At 41.5% G+C, this 14794-nt stretch overlaps 1 protein-coding gene across 2 annotated transcripts in view; it reads left to right on the top strand.

Moving 5' to 3' along the window:
- The first annotated feature begins 301 nt into the window (after nucleotides 1-301).
- LOC1274591 (uncharacterized) overlaps nucleotides 302-14794 on the top strand; it is a 150444-nt gene continuing 135951 nt past the window's right edge. For both annotated transcript variants that reach the window (XM_061642732.1, XM_061642731.1), the window contains exon 1: nucleotides 302-2051. The gene's annotated coding sequence lies outside the window, so the exon portion shown is untranslated. The remainder of the gene's footprint in view (nucleotides 2052-14794) is intronic.

The raw sequence follows: 14794 nt of genomic DNA, 5'->3' as shown, positions 1-14794 counted from the left end.
AGGACAAAATTGTCTTCTGTTGTCGATAAAATAAGACGTATGAATTTCGTTATTTGGGAAGGAGTTGGTCTATGGTGTGTTTGACAGCTGTCGAAATCGTATTCCGCTTCGGTTACGTTTTAGGTAATTCAAATAAGTGTTGATGATACTTCTTTCACACTTACATACGGAGAAAATGAGTTTTGTCTGTTTTATTACTGGAAATCCCCAAAAACGGAACACGAAAACGTACGCAATTGCAGCATCCGACAAAGTTTGGCGCTGTCACTGTTACGACACGTGAGCCAACCTGGTGCGCGTTTGTCAGTGGACCATGGTAAAGTGCCGTTTTGTTTGTGTTGTGTGCGCATGTGTGCGTGTGTGAGAATTTGTTGGGTTGTCGCAAGGACGAAACAGCTCGCTCGCCCGATTTTCCGAAATTGTGGTGCAACGGAGCATCCGGAGTGTCCGCGGCCGGTCGTAAACGGCGCCGGAAGTGTCCGGCGATCGTACGGTGTCGGAGTACGATCATCCCAAGCGCAAGTGAACAGTTAAAGTGGAAAACAAATTTTCTTCTGACCCGTATAAGGGGCGCATCCCGCAAGAAGCCCTCTGCGGTGCGCCAGAGCGAGAGCGTGTGTGGTGCTCTTTGTGTGCCGTGTCTCGTTCGCTCTTGCGCACGCGCACGCCCAGAGTGTGGATGTGTATGTGTGTGTGCTGTTCGAAGCCGAGCGGGGAAAACTTGCATCGAAGCACAGTGTAGAGTGCGTGTGTGTGTGTGTGCGTGATTGGTTGAAGTGTGTGTTTTGTGCCGTCGCGGGAGGCTGCGGGCAGCGTGGCCACCTCCCGCATCTCATCCGCTGCTTTGATTGTGCGCTGCGGTTGTCGCTGTGTGTGTCATGGCGCGTCTCGTATCATTCGCGTACGCTGGCAAGAAGATGGTCCAGGGCGGTCGGTGCGATCAGAAGGGAGGTGATATAAAATAAACATCTCCATTGACGCGAAGTGACAACGCGCGGTGGCTGCTGCGTTGGTGTGCCGCGGCCAAGAAAGGTGCAAGAAGTATGCCGAAACAAAAGTCAGACCTCCTCTATCCATGGTGGTGACATCGGAAGTGAGTGGTTAAGAAAGCAAGGGAAAGAGGTACTAACCGCGGAAAAGTGTCATTTCCGCGGATAGAGAAAAAGAGTTGCGAGAAAGAGAGCAGTGAGCGCAACCCCGAAGTGGTGGTACAAATTTCAGACCGACGAATAATCGTCGCTTGCTACAATCAAAGCCAAACGCCTCAAAAGGTTCGAAGGAAGGTGATTTAACTGGTCCCTCGCTGCGTATCGGGCACAGGGAGGTACATCGAACGCATCGAGCAGATTTTGGTTTCGGTGGAAAAAGTGTTTGCAATCCGTCTCGAATACAGCTTCACCGTCGTGTGGTCAAATCGCGACTCGCAGTTGCGTGCGGGGCGGGCGGGGTGCATATGTGCATCCGGTTGTGCAGCGTCAAAGTGAGCGCTGTTGTGGTGAAAGAGTGAAAGAAAACAAAACGGGCATGGCAATTGCCAATGCTCGACAAATCTGAATCCGCTTCTAAGTGAGTGCGTCGGGGCTTTGGTCGAGGCAACAGCTCGGTCTTGGAGTGTGGTGCAAGGGCCCTAAATTCTCGTACCACGTTCTTTTTTCGGCACTTTCCCAGCCAATTGTTGCTGTTTACTGAGTGCGTTGTTGCGCCTGTGTTCGTGTGAGTGTGCATGTGTGTAGGGGCGTGTGTTGCAGCACACGCGGCTTCTTGTTGTTTCTTGTGTGATTTTACCCCTTTTTTCGAATCCGTCATCATTCCCCGACCTGCCAGCTCGAGGTGCGGTGAAAACGAAGGGAGTTGGGCCTCTCTCTTGCCACAAATCATCATTTCGACAACCCGCAACTCGACAACCGCGCGAGAAAGATGGCGCCATATCATGGAATGTAATCTGTTGGTTCCGCGGCTTAAACGAATCATACGCTTAGCACCGGGCGCGTTGAAAACGGATTAATTCTACTTAGCCCTTCGTGTACACACACTCTCTTCTTCGTACGAAGGTAAGCCAAACATGAACCACTCTGACTGATTTGCATGTATCTTTTAGTATTCGTTTGTGTTGTTACTTTTTATTTTGCGTATTCTGGGAGGTTTTGTCGCATAGATTAGAGTAAAAACGTTTAGAGAGATATAGGTGCGGGGTTTACCTCTTTTGCCGGTGTTGCCTGGCAAGCTACAGACTGACATTCCAATCAACATGTTCAGCTGTTTTTGCTGTTTAAATCATACTTTGTAATTGATTACACTTTTGTGTGTATTATAACATCAGTAATGTCGGAAGATTTGGTGCAATCGCTGCTAATTTTTATAACATTATTTGTTGTTAAATTATTCCTATATCGTGTTTGGTAATCATCTATTTTGAGCCCTTATTATCCCGTTATAATTGCTCATGTCGTCTCTTTGCTTAAAAACGACAACTGCCACTTTTTTGCTAGCGTTTCCTGTGTCATTCTAGCAACATGATTAGCCCACCCTGATGGAACATACCTTATCTCTTTACTGATAGAGCTCATCATTACCACTGGTACTTTTGTTATTTTCCGTTTTCAATTATTTTCTTAACAATTCATCAGCCGTTGCCGGTTTTGGTCAGCGCAGTTTCAAAACTGATGCTGGTCCATGTATGACTTATTGCCCTGTTGGCCTGTAGCTGGATGGTAGGTTAAAGGTTATTAAAGAATACATTATTTTCGGGTGAAACTATCCACTATTGGACAATCGCATAAATATATGGAAAATATTTGTTTTGCATAACGGTTTTGCGAGGAAAAAAATAGGGAAAGGTAGGTAAAGACGGTCACACGGATGAAAGATGGACACTTCTCATAAATACATTTAAAAAAATATTTAATACACAATATAACTATGTAGCGTAGCATCCAATATGTGACAACCCATTTGAGACCGATTTTTGGTAAGATTTCTGTGAAATTGGTCAAATCTGGGAGCAAAACAATTTTTCAGTCGGGTGCATATTTGTGGAGCTAATTCAACTACTGACTATTAAGCATACAACGATCAAAAGAACGGTAGATAATTCAATATAGAAATATTTATTTTTTGGTTTAAGCATTATAGCACCAAAATGGGAAAGACGGACACTCTGTCATGGGCTAAGATGGACTTCTCTGGCACATCAACCGTTGTCGGCCAAGGCCTGCCTGTACCACTAGTGGACTTGGCTTTCAGTGGCTTACTTATCGATCATGGGAGAAAAGTCTGTCATACGTACGTGGGCACGGTCCATTCGGGGCTTAAACCCCTGACTGGTTGTTAAGTCGTGCGAGCTGACGACTGTATCACGAATCTGGCCCGGATAAGATTATTATTAGAGCTCTTTTGCTTCTGATATTGATTGTTGATTATGAGATGCCATTAAATAAGGGTAATTAGAAGTTATGGACTAACCAGCCGCTGAAGAATGCATTTAAATCTGCGAAGAAACGAATTCTAATGAAAACAGCAGCCATACATAATGGTGTTACACGCACGACACTGACAAACGCAATATATCGCCATGACTGCCTTGAACAAGTTCTGTAAAAGATCAAATTTAAAAAGTGGATTCATAAAACATTTGTCATGAACAGATAATTTCCTATCTACAGATTTTCAAATTTTACATTTAAAAAGATCTTGAGGACCTATTTCACCAATCTTGCTCGAGTCGCGTAATTGAGTATTATGTTATTCTTTTTTGTAACATGAAATGTATTAGCCAGTTGTCAACTCAAGTACAGTCCTCAACTCGAACTACATGCCCGTCATGGTTTCAAGCCCCGAATGAACCGAGCCCCCATAAGTAGGACTGATTATCCTGCTATGTGTAAGTCACTGAAAGCCAGCCCACTACAGACAGGCCTTGACCGACAACGGTTGTTGTGCCAAAGAATGAAAGAATGAATTAGAAAACAGAAAGTAATTGGTAATGGTAAAATAAATGAAATCTTTTCAATTTCCAACACTTTCTGTAAGTGTCCATCTTATCCTTCGTAGTGTCCGTGGGATCTTTCCCATATCAGATGTCTGTCTTACCCGAAAATTCCAAAACTGCACGAACATATCATGTTTTGCATAGATGGCAAAAACATAAAATTCGATGGAAACTTAAAAGTTTTTATTACATTTTCTGATAAAATATGAAAATAAATTTAGGTCTGCGCATTTCTATGTTCGCTGTGTTATATCTAGATCATTTACTTACTTCTCCAGAAAATTAAAAATACCAAAGAACCATAACCAGGGGACAGTTTACTCTTGATACAGTTGTATCTATGCAATTTATCTTCGTCCCTACTTCTATTTGGTGTAACGACCTACGCGATAATACGCGGTCATAACGGACTGTACAGGCTTTCGAGACGTATTTTAGTACCATTGGCTACGGGGAAATGGTACATATAAGGCTTGAACCCACGACGGGCATGTTGTTGGGTTGTGTGGGCCGACGACTGTACCAAGGAACTGTCCCTACTTATTTATTTCATAATTAAATTTCACCTGCGACTGTCTGGAGCTAAGCACTCTCGACTGAATAGTATTAAAACAGACAAAAATAATGTTACAATTGCTTGTTCATATTAAAAAGCAGCTCCTCTACGACACGTTAGTTATGCACTTGTTCATGAAAATTTTGTTGTTCCAGCTACTAAAAACTAGAAGCTTATAGAAATGGTAAAACTGGTTCAAAAAAGAATGCAAAATAATTCAAAAATTTCAAATGCAAAATTTTCAGCTTAAATGTGTGATTGTGTCTCAATTACCAGAGGGACAATTATTTCCTGCAAGCTATGCGGTTTTTTGCTGCATTTCTATTAACACAATAACCAAAATAGTCACAATCTAGTTTTCCCACATGCCAGGAAACGGTCAGGAGAGGCCGTACAAAAATAGAACACCATGCAGGCTTGGTTCAGCAGATTGAGAATGTTAGAATGGGAAAATGATTTTAAAAAAATGCTTGAACAAGCTGAAAAATCTGAACGAGCTCTCAAAACATACCGCATACACACCGGTAGCACTTTAAAACCGCGATGTTTTGCCTCCAAACGATGCAATCGAGTTTTCCAATCGAAGAACGCGTTCTAAACGATTCGACGCATGCCACTGGGGCGGGAAAGAAGTTGGGTGGCTAGCTTCGTGGAGTTTCCGGGCAGAAGAATGGCAGCGTTTATGTTCGCTTGCAACGGCAACCGTACCAATGGGACCTTGCAGAACGTAGAACGAATGTGTGTGGAGACTCGTTATGCATTTATGTTGCAACGGAGCCGGTGGAAATTTATTTCATTCGTTCTCACTTGTGTGTTGTTTTGTTTCGTACATTGCCTGCCTGCCTGCCTGTATGTTTCACAGTCCAACCGATCTAGAACCTAACATGCACACACACACACCTCGCAATCATCGCGAGCACTTGTCACGGTGCATGATGAATGCAGTCGGCCTTTTGCACCGTGCGTTTTGTGCCGAGAATCATGACTTTCAACTTCTTCTCCCAGGAGGCGGTCGTGATATGTGCCTGCAGAGTGCACTCATTTACACTAGCCCAAAAGCACGGCGCTCCGGTTCTCTGCAGTCAATGCAAGCACGCTCCCGGACGCAGGTGTTGAAGCAGAATAGGCTGGCGTTAAGGCTAACTAACTGCTACCGGTTTATGATCTTTTTTTTTGTTGCATTGAAGAGCGCAGCTACGTACTAACTCTTTAGCTCTCTGCGTACGGGGCAGGGTTTACCTCTTCGTCGCACTCCGCCTGACGTCACACACCAGTGCTACTGATGCCGCCGATGATGACGATGACGACGACGGCGATGATCGTCAGCATTTGGTAGAGTACGTGGAGCAAAATGAGTAGCTTCTCCTGTTGCATGTTAGCAGCTGCGAGCTGTCCTAAAAAAAACCCCACCAGAATGAAGCCCTCGTCGTCGGGGGACTCGGCTCGGTACGCGTCGCGCTAAATGATTCCTCCCCTATTTCCGTGGCCAACCCACCTCGTAGTAGTAGAACTGCTTCCTGCTGTATGTTGCTGCTGATTGTGGTTGATAATAATTCGTCTCGCTGCGTCTCTCCTCTTTCGGAACACCGCTCCGGTGCATCCTCTTTCATTAGCGTTCTTTCTCCGCCACTAAACCCCTCCGATGCTCCGATGTGCTTTTGGTTTCTTTTGGTGCACTTGTGCAATTTTACTCACCGTTTGCCTTTCCTGCTGCGTTCATCTTTGGCGGCAGGGTCTGTTCGCTGCGGTGAAGTTCTGCCACGCTTCGGAATGTGCGCCAAAGTCAAATGGAATAATTTGCTGAATGAGCATTACATGACAAAGAAGAAAACGCGGATACATTCGATTGGGTTCCCCCAGGATGCGCAACCCTGCGGATGTTTCCAATCCGGCTTGGTGGCATTTTGCCTCGTACCTTTTTGCCACGACGGCGCTGAAGAATCTCGAAGAATCATTCTTGGCTAATGGTTCTGTAAGTTGCGCTTCACATTTGCTCCTTTTGGAATGAGTGATTGAACAAATTCCCGAAGCTTCATCGTCCGTGGGATCGTATTTCAACTATCTGCACCTTGCATGTCTACGGGGCGAAGCAATCGTGCAGTTTAGATTTCAAATACTTTGCCGGTTGGTGAAGTTCATCAATCTGAACAGCTAACGAACTAACTATGACGACTTATGGCCGAAATGCAGTAAAAATGTCATTGCTCTGCAAAAAGAACCGATAGCAGTAGATGGGGAATGTGGAGATCAGTCTTGTAATCAACATTGACGCCATGCATTTAGTGTCTGTTGAATATAAATCCCAAAAAAGGGATCAGCATTATAAAATAGAACATTATTATTTGAGATCAATACTTTCGATCACATCTACAAAACCCGCCAGCTCTCTTGCAGATGGATAATTTAAAAAGCGATGCTACTCTTGAACAACGAGCTATCCTTGTTTAGGGCCATGTTTAGGTTATAAATGAACTAACCTTACCCCGGGGGTTGATTGAAGTGCTAACCAAATGTGACAGCTCGCGAACAGTTGTAGCGCGATGTTGAGTGGTGTTGTCGTATCAAGCGTAAAACTATGTGTCCCTCTAGAAATGTATCAGGTTTCTGTCGTTGACCAAGGTTGGCGCTGTGTTGCTCCTCGGGTACCATACGATGCAGATAGAGTAAAGATAGGTTTCGTACGTTTGTGTTGCTGCATTGGTTCAGAAAGGGGGAATTATTGGCAAGTGTGCCACCTTAAGCATTTCATTTTATTACTCATTAAAACCCTGATTACGTTTATCAAAAACTGATTTATATCTCATAACCATTTTACGCCTATTTGCTCACTTATAGCTGAGTTTCCGTGGATATAAGTGCAAACAAAACTGTTTTGACGCGTTTTAAAAGGGGTCGAAAAAGACGTAATTTTTACTCTGACGGCAAGACGGCCAAACGGTTTAATAATTGAATTTCTTGGATAATTGATTTGTTTTACTAATGTACGTGTTCTTACATGTCTTGTATCACCGATGTACCATTTTTGGCCACAAAGTGTACTGCAATATCTTAGCTACTGGCCAGTTTTTCCGGGACGGAATCCGCGCATAATAGCGCACCATACCGCTGCACGCTCCAATAAAGTTTACATTTTTGACAGCCCGCGCCTATGATACATAGTGGCACATTTGACCCAAATAGAAGTGGCTCTCTTGCCCCAAAAGTTGTAACTTTTTTGAAATTGGATTTTTCAGTGATATTTTTTTTCAACTAACCCCAGAAAAAAGTTACTTTTTCCTAACTTTACGGCGGTATAAATATTTTCTCGGTTCATTGTTCCTATATTTTTTTAGAGTTTATTTGGTGTGGTTGAAAAATTATAATTTTCTGTTCAATTTTGAAACTTAACATAAAACAGTTGAAAAGAATATATCTAGTCATTGGAACGAAACCGTCAGTATACTCAATTGGTCATTTAACTAACGTTTTAACGGGAAAAAATGCTTGCTGGCACCCTTGTCCCAAATTCAGCTAATCAAAAATTTACCGAAATAGCAAAACATATTCAATGGTTCGTTATGTTTATCTCGTAATGTAGCCGTCATAGGCATTCCATGCTTATTTTGGACTTACATATCGAAAGGACTGAACTATTCCTTACGTATGGCTTGAGACTTGGTCAAATGATTGTTGCGAATACCAAACTTTCTGTGCAACCGATAAAAGAGATCTGATAACCATAAACTGGTATAAAATAGAACAACACATCGTTCAAATGGCCACTACAATAGATAATTAGAAATTTCACGTTGTGTTGTTTTTGTTTTACAAGCTTTTTAGATTATTACTTTTGTTTCATCTGAAAGATACATCCTATGGTCTAGTAAATCTGCTACAATATATCGACACTTCCGATATATTCGTTCTTCTTGTATGTCCGAAGGATTTCTACCGAGCTGTTTCTCAAATATTGATATCTATTGCTGAAGTGGAATGCCGCAATGAAAGCTTGGCATGTTTATCCCTTTCTCAGCCACATTTTCTTCAAGTGAATAAAATATTTCCTTCGCACCACCTAATCGGTTCCCATTAATAGCACATTTTCCGGATCCATACCGCCACCACCCGAGACACAATTCTGAAGCTGCCCAACACTTACCGAAATAATATCGTTCACGCCGTAGGCCTTGTCCGCTTTCTTACGCTTATGTAGCCCTTCAAATGTCGTCACCACTCGCATTACTTCACTCATTTGTAAGAAGCGTGCGTTTGTACGAAAGGGAGATAGACAATAAATGGGTCTATTTTTCTCCCTTCCAGCGGAAAAGGGCAAACAAAAAAACTCACCAAAATGTTTTTTCCCCCATGCGACGGTGCGTATTCTCTTGTGTCCTAAATTTTCCAGCACTACAGGCCCATAGGATTGCATCGATTTTGTTCATTTTTCTGAAGTGTAGTATACCGGTCCCTCGCGGGGAGGGAAAGAAGCAATGATTTGGGCTTCGGTTTCTTTCTTTCCCATTATCGAAGTAAATTACTCCCGATAATAACTTTATGGTCTCAGGAAATCGATTCCAACTGAAAGGAGACGCAGCCGATCGCAGTCGCAACGCAGCAGTATTGATGGAAAAAGTTGGAACTCCCGTACACAGTTGGGCCGTTTTCGATGTTCAGTGGTGGCTGGTTCCTTAGAATCCGTGATTTTACTTTTCGTTATCTTGCTCTCCGCCTTGTTCGCTAGTCCTTCAAAGGTTTAGGGATCGATTTTTTTCCCGCATCGACTGGAATTTCCCACCTTAGCTCGGCTCTTCAACAGTTCTACAATTTATCACCAATTGCAAGATTTGGATTACAAGGTTCATGCTCAATTTTTCCTTTTCCGATCACTCCGGTTCGCAGAGTGGTGACATGACTTGTGTTGGATCGATGGAAGAAAAATTAAGAAAAAAATTAACCCGAGAGTGAATTTCAAATTGGATGAAGATTATTGGAAAATTTACCATCAATTATTGATTCTCCAGCAGTTCCATCGTTCCTGTTTTGGCGGCCTTTTCCAGATCTGTAACTAATCTTGAGTGGGTTAAAACGTGGAACGGTCGAAGTTTAATTAGGTAAGTTACTGATCTTTCACTCCGTGTACAGGTGCTTAATGGGGTTCAATTTTCGCCCTTTGCCATTCTCTACGGGTTTTCTGGCAATTTTGTTGCCTGACAGATTATCCGGCATAGGTTGGTTTTTCTTTTTGCCTATCGTCAGATTCTTGGCGGCTACCGCGAGATGTATAATAATTTTTTCGGAGTATTTTGGGGGATATAATGTTGGATTGCGCTTATCTAAGGAAAGAGGTTGTTCTTTTTCTAACTAATGGATTATAAAAATGAAGGGTCAATTAAAAAATCCATCTGGATCGATCATAACTGAACAGAGTTTATTTTAAAAAAAGCCGGAAAATATAATGAATATTTCCGATACTTAAACTTGTAACTGCTGTTGGGAATAGTATAACAGAACAAAACACCCATCAGCAGCACTATTCCATTTCGGTACATTAAACATGGCATGTTTAACTGTTGGCAATCAACAAAACAACAATAAAATTCGCCGAATACAACAAAAAGCACAAATTCCAAATTGGTGTACATTATAAGTATGCATTTAACAAAAAAGGTTCACTGTTCCGTCTGGCGTTTAAAAACACAGAAGAACGAAAAACATCTCATCCTGTAATACTGATTGACGAACAAGATGCCCTTTCTCAAGAAAGACACTTTAAAGCATGCAAATGAAGAAGACAAATGAAACAACTGGAATTGGATTGACCGCATCCTAAAGCCCTTCGTTTGCGGTATGAATGTGTTTTCGATGTTTGTTATTAGGATGCGATTCTCGGCCATGCATACCCAAGCAGTGCTGGCTGAAAATGAGTTTCATGGCTCGTAAACGGAAATACTTCTTATTGTGGTGCTTGACTGACTGGCCGGTCGGATTGACATTGCTGGCGATATTCTGTGCTTTCATGAAAGCCAGGAAACGAACGAGATGCGTTTGCGTGTGTATGTTTTTTGGTGGGTATTGCTTTTGTTCTCACTGTGATGGTTTCGCATGGGTAGCCCAGGAGATGTTAGAAACAAGGGCGGAAAGACAAGAATTCAGTGATAATGGTATGGCGTCAGTTGGCGTGTATGATCTCCTCGCACAGATTGTGTTCGAAGATTTTGTAGCGAGATGTCAGACTTTGATGTATCCCGAAAAAATACCGGTAGAGCGTTGGCTCTTGGTTGCTTTTATTCATCCTTCGAAGCCGGTTACAAAGTTCTGTGGCCGTTGCCGATAAAATCCATACCATTGGGGTACGGCACTGTTTGGAAGCCACATACACGGCATGTAAAATGTGGCACTTTCCGGCCGCATCTTCAATTCCTGATCAATGGCTCATAAGCCGCTATCATATACCGCACATACTAGAGTGATTTGAAGATAAACAGCGCGAATCAAGCTGAGGCCATCAAAAGTGCGATGTGGGTTTTACGTGGTCAAAATTTCGCTTTTGGTGAGAAATAAAGTACAGCGGAGCGCCGTTTATCTGAGCTTATCGATACTTGACTTTGCCAGGATGCTCGGATAACACTGCTAGTAGATCAGAGTGTTTTATGTTTTTAAATAGTTGGATTCAGCAACAGTAGAGTTAATTTTAAATAGTATGAGGACGAAATGCTCCTTTCCATATTTAATTTGTGTGAAAAGTGAAATAATTTATTTCAAGCGCTGAAATGAAATAATTCTATTGTTATACTGGCATTTGAAAAACTGGCCATAACTCTAATAAATTCGAAGATATTTGTAGTTAACTGTTTCTTTGTCATTATTATTGATCCATTTTCTTAAAAAAGGGACCTTACCTTACCTTATGGATAGATCGTTTTTCGAATGATATTTTATCGGTTTTTGTCTTGGAAATGTTTGTTGTTACGCTGTTAAACAAACATTTCCTACTAAACTTATTTCCCAAAATTAGCTAGTTTCCTCAATTTGTTGTGGTAAATATATTTACCTATGAAGAATATCAGCACGAATAAAGTTTTTAAACATTTAGATAAATCACTGTGAATAAAATCTACAACACACTTGCACACCATATATGTAGTTATACGAAACTTCTCCAACTGACAACAAGTAGATGCAGAAAAGCCCGCAAAAAACCCTCGTCCATATACAACACATTTGTGCATCACACAATTATACACAATTAGGATTAAAGCTCTTATTTGCCTGAGCGATAACCAACACGAAAGAAATGCTTAATGTTAACCGATCGTGATCTTAATTTCACATCGGAATCGCAAAAATGTTCACGAACACAAATATGGTATTGCTCGTTATGCGAGATTTTACTCTGTATGATCGGTATTATAGAGCGTTTAGACCGTCATAAGGGATACCCGTTATGAGGAGTCCCACTGTATATATTTTTGGGGGAAATCCATTATTTTGTTACTTTATTGAAAATTTTACAACTATTTTGACCAAACTGACCTAGAATATAAAGTGTGTACTTTTTCAGTCTGATAAATGGAAATCAAACGCTGGTCCGAAAAGTTAAGCTCATGTATTTTAGTATTTTAGTACATCAGTAAACTTGGCCGAATCTGTTCAAAATCGTCGATTTTTAAACAGTGGACAGTGTATCTGAAACGAGATAAGTAAGCGGTAAACAGTGGCATTTTTCTAATCGACCTTTATATTAAACATGTGAAAGTATATTTGGTTGACTGTAAAACTCTTGAAGTGTGAGTAGTTAACATTTGATTCCGGGCTGTGTTCTGATAGAAAATTATTGTGTTTATCTAGTTAGTAGTGTATCCTTTTCATGTCAAGAATGATAGCGATGTACTGCTCGTGCTATGGGATTTGATGTATAAGCTGTTCTAATTGTTAAGAGTTTGTCTTTCTTTGTCTACGCTGCGCTTTTTGGTGTTTATGAAAATGAGTATCCTATTTACATTGTATATAAACTGTAAATTCTCTTCTGCTTAGTGTAACGTCCTTGGCGGAAATGCTGCATATATAGGCTGTCAATACTTATTTAGTACCCTGCTATGGCCCATGACCGCCCTAAACTTAATATTTGGCCTGAACATTCCAACATTGCATGTCAAGCATTTTATTCCAATACTAACAAATATTAAAGTTCCCTGGTAATTGGAGTTGGAAATAAGCTTATTAATCGGAACAAAAATTGAAAAGCGGTATGAAAATACATCTCAGAGCAACTTGTTTGATTGCCAGTTATGTCATATTTCATTTATTTTTTCTTCGGGAAAATTGGTAGTTATACTTTCCTTTAAAATTATAATAATAAATTATAAACAAGAACGGCATTCAATTGCGTTCAGGACATTGGTGCAATTGATAAAATGTAAATAGGATCACATAATAACACTTTTAATATATGTGGCCGAACAATGATAGAACATAACTATTAAAAGTAATAACAAACGTATCATTTGCGTTTGCTATTAAATTGTCTTAAATTAGTCCTGATAAAAGAAAGTGTTTCGTTCCGGTCCGAAAAAACAGGATCTTTTCCATAAATACCTTAAAGCTAGACCAGCAATCCCAGTTATTGTTGTAATGCTATGTGCGTCCAGGCATCACTTGCGTCGTGAGTAAGTAAGTGAAAATGGATTCAAACATATGGGTGTAAACATGACACGGTCAGCAAACATATTTGTACCGATCGAACCCATACCATTACACTCTTGGGTGAAATTCCTTCTTGTTGGTGTGTGGTTCGACATGAGGGCGCACGTTCGAAATACTTTCGTCTCGTATGCTCGAACCTGGTCCAACCACCTTTGAATCATGTAGTAAACGGGAAGCTCACTTTACGTGGGTCCGTGGGTCCGCACACTGCTGCACGCGATTATCATTATCATGCTGCGGCTTCACGTCCGCACGGCCGGACGGGTGACCTACTGTTTGGAACTGGCAAACATGAGTCACGTGCATATTTATTCAATAAACATTGCGCGATTGCTACGAGGTGGCTTTCGGCGCGCCAAGTCGATTGTGAGGCTTTTTGACACACGATGGGCCCGTACTTAGGGCAATACAGGGTCACTTGAAATTGAGAAGAAAATGGAGAGTTTCAATAGTCGATAGTGAAGTGCGGGTGCACTGTTTGCTCTGTCTTATTACAATCAAAACTCCATTATTTTGTAGCGTTATTCCCAGCACTTTGTTTGATACATCTAGGTGGGCTTTCATGTTCGGTACTACACTTCGGGTTGCCTCAGTTGTCAGGTATTTTACAACTGTTGTTTATATGGTAAAATGGTGTGCTTGAAACAAAATCATATTGATTTTCAATCAAATGCACCATACACAAACAATTACGTTGACAGTGATGAATTATAACCATTTTCTTTCCGATAACGAAGGAAAAACGATCGATCGAACGATGTTTTTATTTGCTGCCCTCTTTGTTGATCCATCTGTATCTTCATCCTTTGTTGCAGTGCATTAAATGTAGCTTTTCTTCAATTAACGGCTACAACAAACACTAAAAACACGAAAAGAAGCAGCTCTTATAAATTGGCATCGTCATTCCGTCCTATTAAGTTTCCGTGCGCGTTGTTTATATAGTATGTGAGAAAAGGGATAATATACTCTGCCAGAAAGTGAGCGAGGATCTGAGGCGAGATAATTGAACGCTTCCCATAGCAGATGAACGAGAAGGCAAACGTCAGGCGCCCCTGGCCTTTACGGTACCAGGTGCTAGACCGGATGAGCGCCAGAACTAATCATACATTTGCATATATCGATAACTGACAGCATGCCGTGCCGTTCAAAGGCGCCCCTACCGGAACCGCTAAATCTATGTGTGTGTATGTGCATGAGTGGGAGAGCAGTGAACATTACTCCACCTCTTTTAGCTTGTAACAACCAGAGCAGAGCGATTATGTGTGTACAAAATGCACAAAATTGAATAATTGCCGCTATCTGGTTTAATGATCTTGTTGCGGTTTTAATTATCCTTCCTGTCGGGACCGTGTCGGTGGCTTATTGTAGCGGCTCATTGTTTGCTATTATTATTCTATCGCTGCTGTACTCGCGGGTGGTTACTTTCTGACCACTTTGGTCAATAGTTTGCTTTTAACTGTTTTAATACATATTGGTTACGCGATAATGCGTATTAAAAACGTTTTGGTGATTGTATGTGCGTGTGAAAATTTAGAAATCAAACACTTCCGAGTTCCAGTACCAACCTT

The sequence above is a fragment of the Anopheles gambiae genome, chromosome 2, assembly GCF_943734735.2.
Source record: "Anopheles gambiae chromosome 2, idAnoGambNW_F1_1, whole genome shotgun sequence".
Taxonomy (NCBI): Eukaryota; Metazoa; Arthropoda; class Insecta; order Diptera; family Culicidae; genus Anopheles; species Anopheles gambiae.
This window is presented reverse-complemented; position numbering and strand designations above follow the sequence as displayed.